At 39.5% G+C, this 17260-nt stretch overlaps 1 protein-coding gene across 6 annotated transcripts in view; it reads left to right on the top strand.

Moving 5' to 3' along the window:
- Prosap (SH3 and multiple ankyrin repeat domains prosap) overlaps nucleotides 1-17260 on the top strand; it is a 363699-nt gene that overhangs the window by 37846 nt on the left and 308593 nt on the right. For 5 of the 6 annotated variants that reach the window (XM_083133805.1, XM_083133803.1, XM_083133804.1 and 2 more), the window contains exon 1: nucleotides 3166-3291. The exons of the other annotated variant lie outside the window; for it this stretch is intronic. The gene's annotated coding sequence lies outside the window, so the exon portion shown is untranslated. Of the gene's footprint in view, nucleotides 1-3165; nucleotides 3292-17260 lie in introns of those variants that run through there. 6 annotated transcript variants of the gene reach the window in all.

The raw sequence follows: 17260 nt of genomic DNA, 5'->3' as shown, positions 1-17260 counted from the left end.
TTGAACAATGTACTCAGGAAGGGATTGAAGGAACTCGTATCCCAAACTCCAATGCTAGGCACTTATTTATCGAACATGCGTTTTAAAATTATGTTTTTCTGTAAGACATTTACAAACAATAAATAACTGTAGAAGAAATATGCATGACTAATCCTAAGAGAACTAAAGATATTGAGTCAAACATTACTGTTATAATAATATTAGAACTATTTGAATTAATGATATTTTATTCAACAAAATTATAATATTTTAAACTAGAAATAGTACGCCCAATAATCATCAGACTAGTCTACTAACTAGTAAACCCACTGAACTTACAACTGTAATAGAGAAAAATAAAAATAATTGATCTGAGTATTATATACATTATTAAGTCCAATATTTAATGTTCTATTTAAACTAAGATTCAACAAGACACAGAACAAAAAACAATTTAAAAGTTTAATGGAAATAGATTGCAAAATAATAATAAATGTTCCTGAATTTAAACGAAGTTCTTTATCGTGCAATGCTTGTTTTCCCGCTTTCCATTTAATGGTGAAAATGCAAATATGCTTTATCTGCATTCCAACGATTATCAAAACTGTATGTACGTACAAGCACTCATGAGTTGTTTACAGAATAAGAGCTCCATTTGGCTTGCATCAATACACCGTTCTTACCTTGAGACAATAAATGTTAGGGAATGTGCAATGAACAAATATCAGGTAACTTCAATTATCAACTATTCCTCTGTATGGTAGAGTTCAAGTGGGTCATTCATAATGATGTGAAGGGATTTCATATTTTATATCTAAAGGCAAGGAATGGAAACTTGTTCTTTTAACGACGAACGTAATATAAATTATATTCTTCCAAGAACAGTAAAGAAATAATAATAATAATATAAATAACAAGAAACGTTAGCAAATGGAATGGACGAGATAATTGTATGTATCTGGCATTTCATACATTTATGTCGTTTTTAATTTCTTTAAAATCGAGTTCAAACTGGATCAACACAACTTCACGTTTCACTGTGGGTTGAGTCAAGAGATTGTACATAAGAAGTTAGTGGTTTTCCAGATAGCACGATTGTACTCAAATGTTCCCGACACCACACACCAGCGGCGCAAACTTACAGGGACCTGTGGAGCTCGAGCCCACCCAATAATTTGCCAGTTTGATTCTGCTTCTTCTGTAAGATTGGACAAGTGTGGGCGTTGTTATTTACAGAGGGAAACATAAAGGCAAGAATATTCGCCACACAAAGTAATGCGGTCCGATGCGAGGGAAACAACGGCAGCAGAAAAGTTTTATACTTTGTTTTTTTTTTTTGTACAATTTTGTCCGGGGGCGGTAGATTCCCTCCGGGGAAAGGTGCCTGAAAGAAACACTGTTTGAGAGAGTTTATTTTTATTTTATTTTCGGATAAATCAAAGTTTGAACACTTGTTCCCACAGTTACAGCACCTTATTCAATGTAAAATCAGAAATATGGCCCAAATACCGCATTTTATGTAAAATATGTAATGTAAACGGAAAATAGGCAATAAACCTTAAAATATCTAAAAATATGTAACATGAAATTCACGTATATGGTTCCAAACATTCTAATTCACCGACATTTGTAATCTTTGCTTGGCTATATACAAAGGAAAAAAATGTAATTACATAAAATTTTGTGTTCCTAATAGTACGTTGGGGAACCTGATGGTAAGAGACCTGTAGAAAGGCCAAGACGAAGATGGAGGGATAACGTTGAGATGGATCTACAGGAAATCGGTGAGGATGGAAAAGATTGGATTGATCTTGACCAGGATAGGCAGAGATGGAAGGCTTGTGTTGCTTCAGCCCTAAACCTTGGGATTTAAGAAGGCTAGAGAGTTAGTTAGTTTAATAAGTTGTAATATACTGAGTAACTCATTTTCAGGACTTCAACCTCACACTTTTTCGTCTTTAGAAGGCGGCTGCTAATAAAGGATGCCCCCCCCCCCCCACACCTCCCGAAATAAAATTCTGGCTATGGGCCTGAGATGTGTGTATTGCCATATTGGTTCGTACCCAGCTATGGAAGCTCGGATCAGAAAGGCTTTTGTGGTGGGAGTGACTTCAGGCCCGTAGCCAGGCAGGGCCCAGGTGAGGTGGGGGGGGGGGGGCTAAGCCCCCGTGGCACTGCTGTCAGCCCCCTTGACATTAGGTAAAACTATTTTGTATAATTTGCTTGCAGTGAAGAGTGAAAATGTAGACAGCAGATATTATTTTGCTCACAACTTGGTGAAGGATAAATTCAGGGAATATGAGCAACAGCTATTACATTCGTTCGTCTTGTTTATGAGTAGAAGTTTAAATAGCGGTAAGTATTTAGAACATTTTCTAGACTTTAGAAAGTTCTTCCGTAGGTGAGCTTCTTTATCTGTACCTTCACTGCCCCTGTTGTGGCTTCCCCTAGACAGAAATCTGTGACTTTGACGTCATTATTCACATTCCTTCCAAATATGCGTCAAACGTCAACAGCTCGCAGGTTTTGTGAACGAACAGGAGTTTTATTGTTTCTTCCGAGGGTGGAAGAAGGCACAATGATTGAATATTGTGTATTTTGTCTTATGTGATATAAATATCTGTATCATCATGGAGTGTGTAGTAAGGAATGATTTCAGTAGCAGTCAATTGACACTTCAAGCGATATTTTAAGAGATAGAAAAATAAGTGTAGTATTTGTATGATAGTTCTAAATTTTATGTAACTTAATGCCACCCCCTCCCAAAACACACACACACATAATTTACGTTCAATTAATACTGTTAAACTTCTGAAATGGACTTGGTTTGCAAAGGACTCTGATAACCCCCACCCCCCTTCCCATACAGATCAATTCTAGTTCCGGCCATGGGTGACTTTCCACGTTACTAATTTATCAGCTGCGAAATGGCATCTTGTACCACCCTGTGACTTCCCGCGATTAGTGACTCAACACGGATCCAAAATGCAATCTCCGATGATACTGCGTTCTACAGATGGTGTCGAGTTGGGGGGGGAAAAAAAGTGCGTAGAGAATGTTTTCCGCCTTCGCTACAGCTGTAACTGAGGTGGTTCCCGACAGAGGGCAGGTGAGTCGCTGTGACGTGTACGGGCCGTGCGAGAAGATCGGTGTGAGTCTGCGAGTAGGCGAACAGTTATGCGCGAGACGAACTTGTGTAATGGTGAGAGTGAAGTGATATCTCGTACGGGGCGCGAAGTGTGTGTTTGTTGTGTGCTATAGTGACTCTGTGCTGCCCCACATACATAAGCAAGTGCCTCTATCCAGTTCAAGGTAAGGACATTTGTTTTTTTTCTAACTTGTCTCAACTTTCTTACCGTTGAAAGGAAATTAGTTTCGTCTTGCACGTAAATTGGCGTGCGTAAGGTGAAAAAAACTCAGACAGGGCGCGTTTTGCATGATCGCAAGGTCTTGACGATTGCTTTTTTATCCAGTTATCTTGCGTAACTGTGCTGGATTCTTGACGCAGGAATTGGACAGAGCTTTCTCCTGTGGATCGAAGTGTGCGTTTGGCGTTTCCTGGAACCAGCAGACACCCTGGCTGGCCGAGATGCTGCTCTCTCGCGGGATGAGCCAGGCGCACCTGTAGCGGGGAAAGTTGGGACTGGCCTGTCACGCCCCCCGGGAGAAGAGAAGAGTGCCGACACAAGCTGTGTGTCTTTGTGCTTCCGGACGCCAAAATATGCCGAAAACCGGAGCAAGGAGGTCGGCAGTGGACCCCCCAGGGTGGAAAACATCACCGTCTGGCCAGAATCGGGACGCTCTCCTGACCACTGCCAAAAGCACTCACTTTCAGCACACATGCTATGTACATTCAAACATTCTTTTTCGTTTTGGGGCTGGGAACAAAACTTTTTTATTTAGGTCAGATTGACATTGTTTCTGTCCATCAGTATACGTTCAAGCGTTACTTTCGGTTTCAAATTATTTAAGCACAATGGCGTGCGCAGGATGTTTTTTCGGGGGGAGCCGGGATACGCTACAAGATATTTCGTACTTATTTGTTTTAAAAATTGTTCGAAGACAAGAATAGTAATCGTGGAGTTTGATATTTACAACTTGATTTTTCCCGAGATCTGTGCTGTTTTCACTTGAAAAATTCGGGAAGGCTAAAAGCCCCGTCAATGATGCTGCCCATATCTTGTTCAAGGGTACGAGTGTTGTAAAAACTTGAGGAACCGTTGATAACTGTCGAATTGGCATATCTTCTTTTCAGTTTTTAGCGAACACCTATCTAGAAATATAATTCGTGGCATACATTCATGTCTAGTTTATTTTTAAGCCCACTAAAATTTGCATAGAAGTTCGCTATTCTACGAGAGACATTAGCAACAAGCTAATACAATAATTATGGAATAAGAGAAATCCAACTCATCGAAGTGAATTCCCCAATTATTTTAATGATTGATATATTCAGGCCTTTCAGTACGTCTTAGACTAATTAATGCTTTTTATTTATTATCATTAATTCAGTACAACTGTCATCACAAAACTACTTCTACAACAAACGGTACAAATATATTTATTTGTTACATAAATTTACTGCATGGCAAAGCTTTCGAAGTAGTAGGTTCGGACTACGTTGATATACTCTTGCTTTATGTGGTCTAAAATTCTCTTCGTTGTTAAAGAGCATTCAAGTTTGATTTTTGAGTGTTTTGACACTGAACTGGAGTGCATTGTTGCAATGATGCATGTTTCGTTCACAGTCTTTTTGCTAATTGTTACAATTGTCAATACCCAATTCTTACAATAGTTAGCAGTAGAGGCACACATTTTTGGTAAATAAAAAAGCAACATTTCGGTACAAAAACCAAGTCCACTTCGGGTTCAAAAGCGGTAAATAAAATATAATTTTGCTGTTATAGCGGTGAAAAAGCGGTATATAAAATGACATTTTGGTTTTAAAATCTGCACTTACTACACAAAATAAACATAGCTGCCCCTTCTATACCGCGTTTGGTAGAACCTGTCCCGCTTCCCGCGCTAGGGAGCGCTCAACAGTTTCGGTGCCAATGAGAAACGAGGAAAAAATCGTCTGCTGGGCAGCGAGGAGCGAATGGAAGCCAGAAGAGAGGCGCTGTTCCGAAGTTGCGTATTTTAATTGGCTGCCTGGCTTTGACTTTCCCCAGCACCGAGAAAAGACAGGGAGCAACTAGCGCGGGAACCGGGACAGGTTGTAACAAACGCGGTATAATAACACATTTATGTTGTTGCCAGAATATTAAGTTTATTCCTGTATAACGGGGTCCATTTTTCCTTCCCAAATATTTACAGTACAATTAATCAATTTTCCGTGAATTGCATAACTCGCAGGATAATTCTGTCTTCAGAATGTGTCACGTCGGTATATAAACTCTAAATTTCGTGTTTTAAGAGTCTATTTCGCAGTTTGCAGTTCATTTCGTATTATTTCGTGACAAAACAGGGTGGGAAAATGCACCTCACACCTTTCAGAAACATGAAAAATTATCATTATAATGTGTTGTTTCACATTTCGTGTTTTCGTCAAAAACGAAATATGCATGCCTCTAGTTATCAGTAACCTCTTATTGGGCATCTTCCAGTGCCTCTTTCCCAACTAGTCCTCCTCCGTGTCCGTGCGGTCTATTGCTTTGGACGGCGGCTGCGGGAGGGTTCGATCCCGGGTTCAGTCTCCGGGAATGTTCGGCCTGTGTATAGGGCCGGTGGCAACCCACCATCGTGAGGATATTGGGGAGCTACGAGCGAGTAGCGTAATCCGGTCTCGAAAATCTCCTATAACGGCTGGGGGTTCGACGTGCTGACCCCACGTCACCCCATTACCGGTTGAAGAACTCCACACCTCTATGTAGGATTGTGGAGAAAAACTGGCAGGCGGGAGATAGGCCAAGGCTCTTCAAGGGTTGCCTTTGAGTTGGAGTTTTAAGTCCACTTTATGCACAGTAAGGCTAATCGGGACTGCAAGTGGAATTCGAACCACTATGTGCCTCCGGGTATCGAACCCGGGACCCCTTGATTACAAGGCGACGACGCTACCACTGCAACATCGGGGAGGCCATTCAAGGGCTGTCGCGCTACGGATTATTATATTATTATTATTTCTCTCCCAAGTAACCTAAAAGGTAGAAAAGTCAAGTAAAGATAACCAAACCGAAAAAAGGCAATTGAATTCTGTCAGTCTTGTCACACTGAGATCATCTGTGCTTTTAGTTACTTGAAAGTTCCTCGTCGGGACTATTTGATGAAGGGAAAACATATTACAACAAACACTCATGTTCACAGCCGAACGAAGAGACAGATAGATTGCGTCATCGACACGGTGATTTAAAAAATAACAAGAGTTTTACTCTACTATTTATCGATTGATTGATTTGTTGTTTTAAGTCCACTTTATGCACAGTAAGGCTAATCGGGACTGGACCTACAGTTTAAAGTGGGACCCGTACAACTTGTGCCTCCACCGGGTATCGAACCCAGGACCGCTTGATCACAAGGCGACGAAGACTATTTATAGAAGTATGAATCTTCGTGTTAACGTCAACATTAGTGTTCGTGCCACCTGGTGGTGGGAGTGAAACTTCGAGATTAAAGTGAGCCTCCAATGTGACGTTACGATGTACTTGACTTTCCGAGGAATAATTAAATGAATTTAACCATTTTATGCAGTTTATTTCTAACGTATGCGTTAGCTGAAAAGCCTAATTTGAAAAATGCATCCCAGAATTATTTTTAAAAATATTTAACGGGCTGACACATTAAAAGTATCCCCTGTATACATTCAACTTTGTTGTCGCTTAGAGGCACCCCACCCCTCCCTCTTCCTTCGTACAACTTTCGTTCGAATCCAAAAATGTGTCACACTGCTAAAAAAAAAATGGGGGGCATAACCTAATACCTTGTGAAATTCACGGATACGCCACTGACATGTTCCCAGTGAGAAATAAACGACGTGAGAGATGTATCATTAATTTGATGCCTCGTTATATTATGTGGTATGCTAGTGTAAGAAATTATGGAATAATACAATAATCTAGGTTAGATTTGTCGATTATATAGTCTTCCCAAGGGAAGACGATTCAGTTAATTCAACTCGAGAACATTTTTCCGGGACAGTGAAATGTGGGTAGGTAGTGTGGTTGAAGGTGCCATAATTTTTATAACAGTGCATGCCGAAGTCCACATTCTATCTTCGAGTTTATACGTAAGAGATGCTTTTTTTTCTTATCTGTTATGTTGAAAGGCAGTGACCACGAAGGTGTGCTTTCTTGCCCTTGCACGGAAATTTAATATATTCTAGTTGTAATCGTGTGAAGGAAACGTGATGTACGCTTCAGCACGCTCAGAGAATGTTGGTTGCTGAGCGGAACGTTCATTGATTCACCAAAAAAAGCATCGCAGCTGTGTTCACTGATCATTGAGAGTCGGAAACTTAGATTTCGTTCTTTTTATTTTTGTAAACTAGCACAGAAACTGAGGATTTCGTTAAGATCTGTTTACGAACCTTCTAGCACAGTGAGATCCATGAGTATTACCGTGCAAATTGTCCATGACTATTTTCATTAATTTTTCTCTTACATCCTGTGTGTATGATAAATTTTTATGTATGCTGGTGCAGAAGTTGTCAACAGCTTGTTTTGAGTTTTATTTTAATATTTGAAGCTCTTATTGGGTCAAATAAAGTGTACGAACACGATGTTGGACAATTTGTACGGTAATGCTCATGGATCCCACTGTACGAAGACTGTTGATGTGAATTTTGTACTCGCAGCTTTCCTCCCCAACTTGGACATTTTGTACGTAAATCGAGATGTGATTTATGATCCGTACTTCTCGACTGCTGTACAGTGGGGTATACAGGTATTGCTTCTATAATTCTTTCTTCCTCTCTCCCTGCTTGGCAAATTGTCCATGACTATCTTCATTAATTTTCTCTTGCACCCTACGTGTTTTTAGAGACTGGTGCAAAGGTTGTCAGCAACTTGTCTGACGTTTTTTTTTCAATTCTTGAAGCTCCCATTGCGTTATAAAAGATAATAAAAACCATGGTCATGAATAGTTTGCTTGGCAATAATTATGAATCCCATTCTACACAGTGCAAGGCTAAATAATTAAAACAAAACAGAAATGAATGAACATAGTGATGGACAATTTGCCTTTTATTGTTTATCCAGCCGATACTAACAAAGAAACGTGTCTCCAAATTGTCAATCACTGTGCAGTGATACTTCTCAGCGTTGATTTGCTGACGTTTATGGTTCACTTCTTCCACTTCGTATCTCCTAATTGTACTCTGATTATAGTAGATTCTGTGCTTCTTTTGATTGAGCCTGACGATGGAAATGTCAAGTACTAAGCACCCTGAGTGAAGTGCACCCACGAAGCTTTCATGCGGTGTAAAAGAAACTGGGTGAATGGAGTAATGGACGATTTGTGTTCGCATATCTCTGTGCGCACTTTACAATGCAGGAAGTTAATCTGCCATCCTGGTTGCTGATTGACGTCACAACGGTATTGGCTGGTCTCCCTGTGCCAGTATGACGTCACTTTCATTTAAGACTCCTCGCGTTTCAACAAGCAAACGCCTCTGTTTCTTTGTAACACAGAGTTGACGGATTCCATGATTTAATTGCCCCTGAATCTCTGTTTCTAAAATTAAATGCCAAACCATAATTGTATTCTATCTTGTAGAGTAATTTGGATATGAATTCAAGTATTTTACATGTTGTTAGCTTATTCTAACTTTTTTTATGTACTTTTGTTTTGCATTGTGTACAACCGGTGACACTAGAAAATAATTAATTTCTCCTTAAATTGTTTCATTTCTCCTTCAACTCCACTAAATATTCAAAGGTCAATTAGGTCCCGGGTTCAATACCCGGTGGAGGCACATAGTGGTCCGGATCCCACTTTAAACTGTAGGTCCAGTCCCGATTAGCTTTACTGTGCATAAAGTGGACTTAAAACACAAAATCAAAGGTCAATTACTTCCTCTCTTTGTCTTTGGTAATTTATTTTTGATGATTTGAGAAATTTACAGAAATGAAAAGTTCTTATTAAGTAAAGAGGCAGTGTTTCATCTGTCCCATCCGTGACAAAAAATTGTTCACCTGTAGCTATAAGTCTTGGAAAGTATTCTAAGGTTAGTTACGTTTGATCAACAGGGTTTAGTTTCATAATTGACTGCACAGACACTGCAAGAAGAGTGCAGCTCATCTATTAGCGGATTTTGATTAGCGTCTGGAACACGAAGATGAATTTGTAGAAATGTATTCGATTATTGCTTTTCATGATGATTCCACATCACTCCCTGCACACCTGGCAACTAAATGCAGCCGCTAAGAGAACTAATGAGATAATTTAAAGAAAAAACAATTTTTCACGCAGGTTAAAAGGTTAATGAGATCACATGTGGTCTCTTTTGTTCGAAGCCGCGCTTTTCTGCGGCTGTGGGGATCCAAGAGAGGCGTTAAATCACCCTCACGTCGCAAGCAACAGGTTTGGCAAGTGTGAAGGGTCTTTTTACACGCACGGGAAACAATGGGAGTGGAACCTAATTGAAAATATCCGAGCAGTTTTAAGGCTTTCATTAACTGAAAGCCGGAAAAATGAAGTACTTTCACTGAGATGTCACGTGTGACCTGCACACTCGTCTAGCTTGTTAATACAGCACTTGTGTAAGATGCAGTTCGACTGGCAGTGGTCAAACGTGCTGTATAAAGAATTGAATTGAGCACAGCTGAACGTATTGTTCTGCAACTTGTCCAGGACTATTTTGTTTAATTTTTCTCTTACATCTTATTCACCTATTTTTTTAACTGTTCTATGGGTAATTTACAATGTATTCAGGGACGCCGACCTGTCAAAATTATTGGGGGGGGCTCTGATCACTGAAACATAATAGCAAAATATTCCCGACTTTTAATATCTGCTACCATGGGGCGCGAAACAGATCTCCCTATAAAAAAAATGTATATCAATAATCTCGTTCTGAATGTCATGTGAGAGCCATTTGTAGCCTGAACTCTCCTAATTCATGCACATCATCTTTTGAAACTCTTTTTAGTAAAAATGTTAACAATACTCATAATTATATACTTAGCATATAGTAATAAGTCATGTGTTTGCTGTCTCTGGTCATAGCCCCCCAAATTTGATGGTTTAGCGGTCTCAGCCCCCAAAGTTGATGGTCTAGAACATTTCAAATGTGTATTTAAAGTTAAGTTCATGTGGCACAATTCAGAGTAAACTTTACAAGAGAAGCAAAATAATACATTAGATTCTCTTAAGAAAAATTATTTGGGGGGCTCTGGCCCCACATCGATAACATTGGGGCGGGGCGGGGCTCGAGCCCCCCAAGCCCCATGTAGTCGGCGCCTATGAATGTATTACTGTGTAGTTTATGGAGTTTTTACGGCATTGTAAAAATTATGCATGTGTGAATGACGCAACTATAAAACATATTTTATAACTGACATTACTAATCAGTTATATTACATAACATGAAATCCAAGCATGTATTTCCCACTTTTCCAGCTTTGAGTTGGTGTTTTAAGTCCACTTTATGCACAGCAAGGCTAATCGGGACTGGGCCTACAGTTTAAAGTGGGATCCGAACCACCATGTGCCTCCACCGGGAATCGTACTTACCAACTTAGAAATTGCCCTTGCATATACTATTAATCATTACTCACACACAATAATTATTTTTAAGCAATAAATATAAATTTGACGTCAGTATCACTGAAACGGTGGTATTGCAAGTGATGAGAGAGAGGGGAAAAAAACCGTTTGCAACTTCATTGCTTGTTTGGGGGGTGTTTCCTTGGCGGTGGTGGCCCGGAAAATTGTGTCTTGTATTGTCAAATTCGTGACATTTTAGGCACAAACGTTAGGAATGAATTAGATGCAAATGTGTTCAATTTCTATTGTGACATTGCACACCATTTGCATCTATGTGCAATGATTTCTACACATCTAAACGTGCATTCGTGGCAGTATACTAAGAACATGCAACTGAGAGAGATGTGAATAGTTGAATACTTTCAGTCGGAATCCTTTCTCGCCTTCAAAACGAATCCATTCCTACGTTCCATAGCGAAGGTGGCGCCATGAATTACGCGATTTCGTGCGCGTCGGGAAGTTAACAGAGATAAATAGATCGGACGAGCATGATACAGGCTGCTCCGCATGCAGTCGGCCAGCGAGAACCGTTCAGAAATTCACATTTGGACTCACCTCTGCAGGGAGCAAGCCATTCAGATTGCATAAGACTCGCCGTGGAAAGAAATCGGTCGACGCAATGCGGGATCCTAGAACACACCTTCACTTTCTTCCATCCTTTTTCGTAGAATGTTGAATTGCTCGTTACAAAGAGATTTTAAATAAACGCTAGATCAACAGACGGCGCTGCAGGATTTTAATTCATTGAATAAATTTACAAATATTGAAAAGTCACGCATATTTTGACCACGATAACAGCCGTAAAATTAGAGCTTTCGAGTTAAAAGTTTCGGAGCTGCTAGATATATTGGGGGATTGATCTAGTATTTCATTTGAGCAAAATCAGCCAATGTATTTCCAAATTGTAGGCGTGAAACTACCGCAACTAAACTTTGGAAAATACATCTGGTATAGTAAGATGTACAAGTATTGTCCGGCAAATTGTGCATGGCTACGTTCATAAATTTCTCTTGTATCCTGTGCGATTTAAAAGAATTGAGTTTTACGTATGCTTGTGCAAAGGTTCTCAGCAGCTTGTTAAGCGTTTTATTTCAATTCTTGAAGCTCTCATTGCGTAAAACAAACAGAGTATACATGGCGATGGACAATTTGCTTTGTAATACTTATGCATTCTACTGTACGGTTGATGGACGGAAGAGATATTCTAAGATTACCGTTTGTTTGAGTGTTTTACATTTAAATGTGCTAATGTGTTTGTTTCGTTGCTTGAAAGATGTAGAAAGTGAGTTGCGGTGTTATAACTGTAGACAAGTCATGGCGTGTGTAGGTCGAGTGGACGAATCTAAAATCAAAAGGGGGAGGTAGGTAGAGAGATACACATTCGCGAAACTATACAAGAATTCAGATAAGTATTTCGTTTGTGTACATTTTTTTTATTATTATCGTTCGCTTTTTTGTGTTTGTGGTGGTTGATACATCTCGTAATAGGCTCTTTGGAAGTGGAACAAAGAGAATTTTCACGACTACTGACACTTAATAATCGTCACCGCGCATTTAGGTTGTTGTTCACGAGTTAGCCAGCATTCTTCTAGCAGGAAACCAGACATCAGAATGTCAAAAGGGGCCAAGAAAAGTCGAAAACGTAGCAAGTATAGTTGAACCAAAGCAAGAATTAGACGAATCAGGACTTTATGTGGACGAATTAAGAGCACAGAGTTTAATTACAGATTTTAAAACTGATTTATGGGCCGTATTCCAAATCGACTAACCACAGACAGACATCCAGTCTGACACTCTGTGTCTAATCCTCCAGTCGCCATTGGCCAGATGATCGAAGATGTATCGGCTCTGCCATCTGCATTATTTACAGTCGTAGTGGGTGTGGTCAGTTACTTTACTGCTTTCAATTTAACATATATTGACGACTGCGCTCACGACTTAAATTTAGTTCATATTCGTATTTCTCCGAATGCAGTTACTTGTAGTTTCTCTCTACCATCATCAACATTGTCTTAGTGTGTAAGAAAGTGTACACTTTGTCTTACTGGCACCAGAAAGTCTCTCGCAAGAAGGTAACCGATCTCCCACCTGCAGGCAGACATCGCAGCTCTATTGTGAAGGACGAAATGGACGAGCTGTAGATCGAAGAATCGGGGAGGCCCCACCCTCAAGTGCTCACCTGACAGACGGTGAATGCTCCCTTCTGAAGAAATGGATTTGTCACTCGCCTCGGGGAATACAAGGTGCTTTGCCTGCTAAAGGGTTGCCAAGGCATCCCTCTTTTATGGGGATACTTGATTCTTATCTCGATCTTTCCAGACGGCAACGTCGAACGAATTCTCCGGTTTAATTGGTCCTCGCGGATTGGCACGCGTACATCTACTAGCGCCTCGCAGCGACCGGCAGTGGAAGTAAGAAAATAACCTGATCCTAGAGGTAGGTCTTAATAAATGGGTTGGTCGAGGTCTGCACCTGTCGGGAGAGCCTTGGTTACACAGATAATTACATCGGGTTACAGATTGGATTAAGTGAGTGCTGCAAGTTAGCGTAACAAAGTACTAAAGCCTGGGCAAGGGAGTGTACGGCCGATTTTAGTAATTGTAACTTTAGCATCAAAATGACCATAAATCGAGGCTTCCTAAAAAGTTTTACGGCTGTGTGGATAATTACTGGAGTATGTTGTGGATGTGACTTTTATATTTGTTTCATCACGTATTTCATCCTCATCGTCCCGATTAAGCAAAGAGATAGAAAGGCGGCACTCGAAAAGTTCAGCATATACGAGTTATTATCAGGGGACGTATTTATATGTAGTAACAATGTGCTAAATATGTAAATACAACTCTTTCAGTCACACGGGGACTGAAATATGGAAATAATATGTAAAATTAACTAAAATACTTAAAATAAGAGCCAAAACCTAATATATGTACAAATATGGAAAATGAAAACTATATTTTTCGAGTTTACTTGCCATGATTGGCAAAGATAATACAAAATATGTATAAGTGATTTCAGATTGATATGTAAATATGTATGTACAGTCACGGACACTGCCGGCTTGTAATGAATACATTGACATTCAATGGAATCGTTACAAGCCGGCAGTGTCCGTGACTACATGTAAATCCGTTTCCTGGTTATTATATCTAAATCTCAATCGCCTGAAATGATAGGAAATAATGTAAGAAGTTTATTTTACTTGAACGTTAATAATTTTTTTTATCATTTCCATTAACCATTACACATACCCAATAGATATCTTAAAATATCGATTTCTTGCGTACGTAGATGATTTTCTTGGAAGACAGTTAAAATAGTTTTTCCCCTGCACGATTTATCAACACTGAATTGTACGTATCTCATTGGATACGCTCAGAATGCTCATTCAGCTCCTTCCTTCATCATGCTCGAGCAAGATGCGAGTGTTCAAGTATGAGCCTTTAATTTCCGATCTGCTACTAGATGCCTGTGATCGTATAAAGAAATGTAGACATGAGAAACGTGGTTAAACTTTGCGTTTATAGATGTGATCAAGTGGAATGTGAAGAAAGCACACGGTATAGTCGCAGAAAGACTGTACCTGTTAACAGCAGCACAAGATACAAAAGAACACAAATACGTACTTTGAAATTACTTTGTAGGCTTGGCACAGAAGGCCAATATTCCAAAGGTCTGCAACCAATGTTGTTTCTTGCTTCTAGCCTGGCGGGAGAAAGCTACAAATGAGGTACGTGATCTGGCCACCGTCTGGAACGTACACTTATGTTTTCGTGTCACGTATTGTTACGTCATCATTTCCTTAGAAGGTGCGTACGTGGGCGATCATGACTACGCCACCCCCTTGCCCCCTGACCATGCTTTCAATTGTTTAAGACTTGTTTAGTTTATTTATTTTGTAGGGCTAGGACAGATCCAACTGCCATCTTGTGATGGAATTTATATACGTTCTTTACAAAGAGTACAAAGAGTCCGTCGAAGTCGAATTCTTCGATTAGGCGTCGTGGAACACCATCGCTACGATTTGGTTTTGCCTCCGTTCAAAATCCATTTTTTTCATGCGGAAGAAAATTGTAGTGAATCTGAAACGAAAGTTCGTATGCTTATCGACTTTTTCACTAATTTTTGCGGCTTGCATTGCAGAATATGGACTATAAATGCGGTGATGAACATTTTAGTTACTCTATTTTTGCTGTTAGCTGTACAGTGTTTTTTATACTCTTGACAGAAGATTTATTTATGGTTCTGGTTGTGCAATTTTCATCTATGATGGGCAATTCCATAAAATGTATTTACTCGACGAATCGTGTTGTCATGTTCTTTGTAGGCACACATACATACGTAAGTTCGCTTAACAGCTACCTTTTGCAGTTAAATCCACAGATGTTACGGATATGAAAGAACCTCACAACGCTACATGAAACGCAAGTATCAAAACATGACAGCTTTTCGCAGGCTACAATTACGCGTATATCCTAGAGCACTAAAACGGTTTCTCAAATGGCCACTCAGTGTAAAATGATTCTGATAGGTTAGTTCATACAAGCAAATTAATTAGTCTGCACAATCATATTACAGGCATGTACACTCATTTTCTGAGATGCTGCAAAACCATTGTCGCGCGGCTTCACGGAAGACTTTTCAAACCATCCGCTTGGCGGCGCAAGTAGTTTCATATATTGTAGAAGTAGCATACAATCTAAACGAAGCTCTAAACTTGGTGACCAAAATACTCTCCTCTTAAAGCTACGATTACGGCATGAAGTTGAGATTACCACCTGTAAAATGGGCACAGAAATAGAACTGTTCCCTAACTTAATATATCAGCTACCAAGAAGCCCAGAGTTCAATTCATTTGTAAGAAGTAATCGCACATTATGAATGCACATCAAGTAACATATGCTTCACAATTGATGTGGTAAATAATGTAATCTACATTCGTCAGCATTATCGTTAAAAGAATTTCCATACATCTGCTTTCGCCGCTCTTTTCGCACCTGATACGAAAGCTACATTCTCGGCACGCATTCATACTTCAACTCGTGAGCATTCGGTAACATTCTCTCCAAGTGCACATATGCAGGTGTTTGTTTTCATTTTGTGCACACTTGATGTAACGATAAGTATTCTTTTTCTTTCTTTCTCTCTCTTTTGTTGGCTTATTTGCACCTCAATGCACGTTCATTCCCGATAACAGGAACATTCTATGGCGGATCACTTTTATCGACAAAAGCCAGGATCCGTTCGCATTGTATGTTTATCGTCACACTTAAATGGGAATTCAGAATCCACGTATTCGTGCCAGGGGCGTTCACAATGCATAACCTCCCAGAGTCTGTAATACAATCTGGAGTGATTAGAATCCAAAACTCGATACTATGTTTTACTTCGTTTCGAATGCAGCTTCGGTTCTTCAGACTTTCCACCAGTTGGCACTATCTTCGATCATGTGAATCCGCATTAGGTTTTGTCGCAAGTCTGTCTGTGCTTATACCTATGCTGCTTCTCTCATGATTTGTAAGACACTGTGAAAACGTATGTATGAACTTAAATCCTGTCACCAGGTGGCTTTTCGCAATATCATCGCACGCAAGAACTATTCACGCATCGAAGATTACCATCCTAATTTGTCCTTAAATAGCTTGCCAATGTTAGTTCGTATGGTATTACATACGAATGTATTCAACACTGGCCTTTGAATGGATATGAAATTTTACTAAATACGTACAATTCAATATGGAACAGTGGAGAAATTCCATCACAGTGGAAAGAACTGGTGATAATACCCATATTAAAACCAGGTAAACAATCAGGAATACATTCGAACTATAGCCTATTGCCATGTCGACGACATGCCTTGTTAAATTATATGAACATTTAATACTGAACAGACTCACTCACATGGTGGGTCGAATATAATCAGAAATTACCGAAACATCAGATGGGATTCAGGAAAGGAACTGGAACAGTAGATGTATTAGCAACACTAATTTTAGATATATGGCTATCTTTCATACGGCGGGAATTTTGTATCGTAGCTTTTCTCGATCTAAGTAGCCGCCTATGATTCGGTCCTTTCATATACTGTTACAAAAATTGGAGAAAATGAACGTTCCACGTAATTTTATAAAAAGTATTATTTGATTATTATTGGCACGTAAATTGTACATCCGTATGGAGGACAGTTATCCACCGCACGTTATACACATAAAGGTCTACCACAAGGCTCAGTGCTGAGTCCCATGCTATTTAATATGTACACGGCAGATTTAGGTTCAAATATTCTTCAACACACTCGTCTATTACAATATGCAGATGACATTGTTATATACACTAGTAGTAAAAATATTCAAGAAGGGGCTCAAAAAATTCAAAAATCTCTGGATGAATTGTCATCATGGTGTGATATCAATGGAATTGAAGCAAATCCAGATAAGTCTTCGGTGAGATCGCATTCATGCATATCAATAAATATAAACGGAAAAACTATTAGTCAACAAAGAAGTCATAAATTTTTGGGACTTTTATTAGATGAAAAACTTAAAGGGAAGTCACAAGTAGAACTGGCACAATGTAAGGG

The sequence above is a fragment of the Lepisma saccharinum genome, chromosome 13, assembly GCF_977018435.1.
Source record: "Lepisma saccharinum chromosome 13, izLepSacc3.1, whole genome shotgun sequence".
NCBI classification, from domain to species: domain Eukaryota; kingdom Metazoa; phylum Arthropoda; class Insecta; order Zygentoma; family Lepismatidae; genus Lepisma; species Lepisma saccharinum.
Note: the sequence above shows the minus strand (reverse complement) of the source record. Positions and strands in the feature narration are given on the sequence as shown.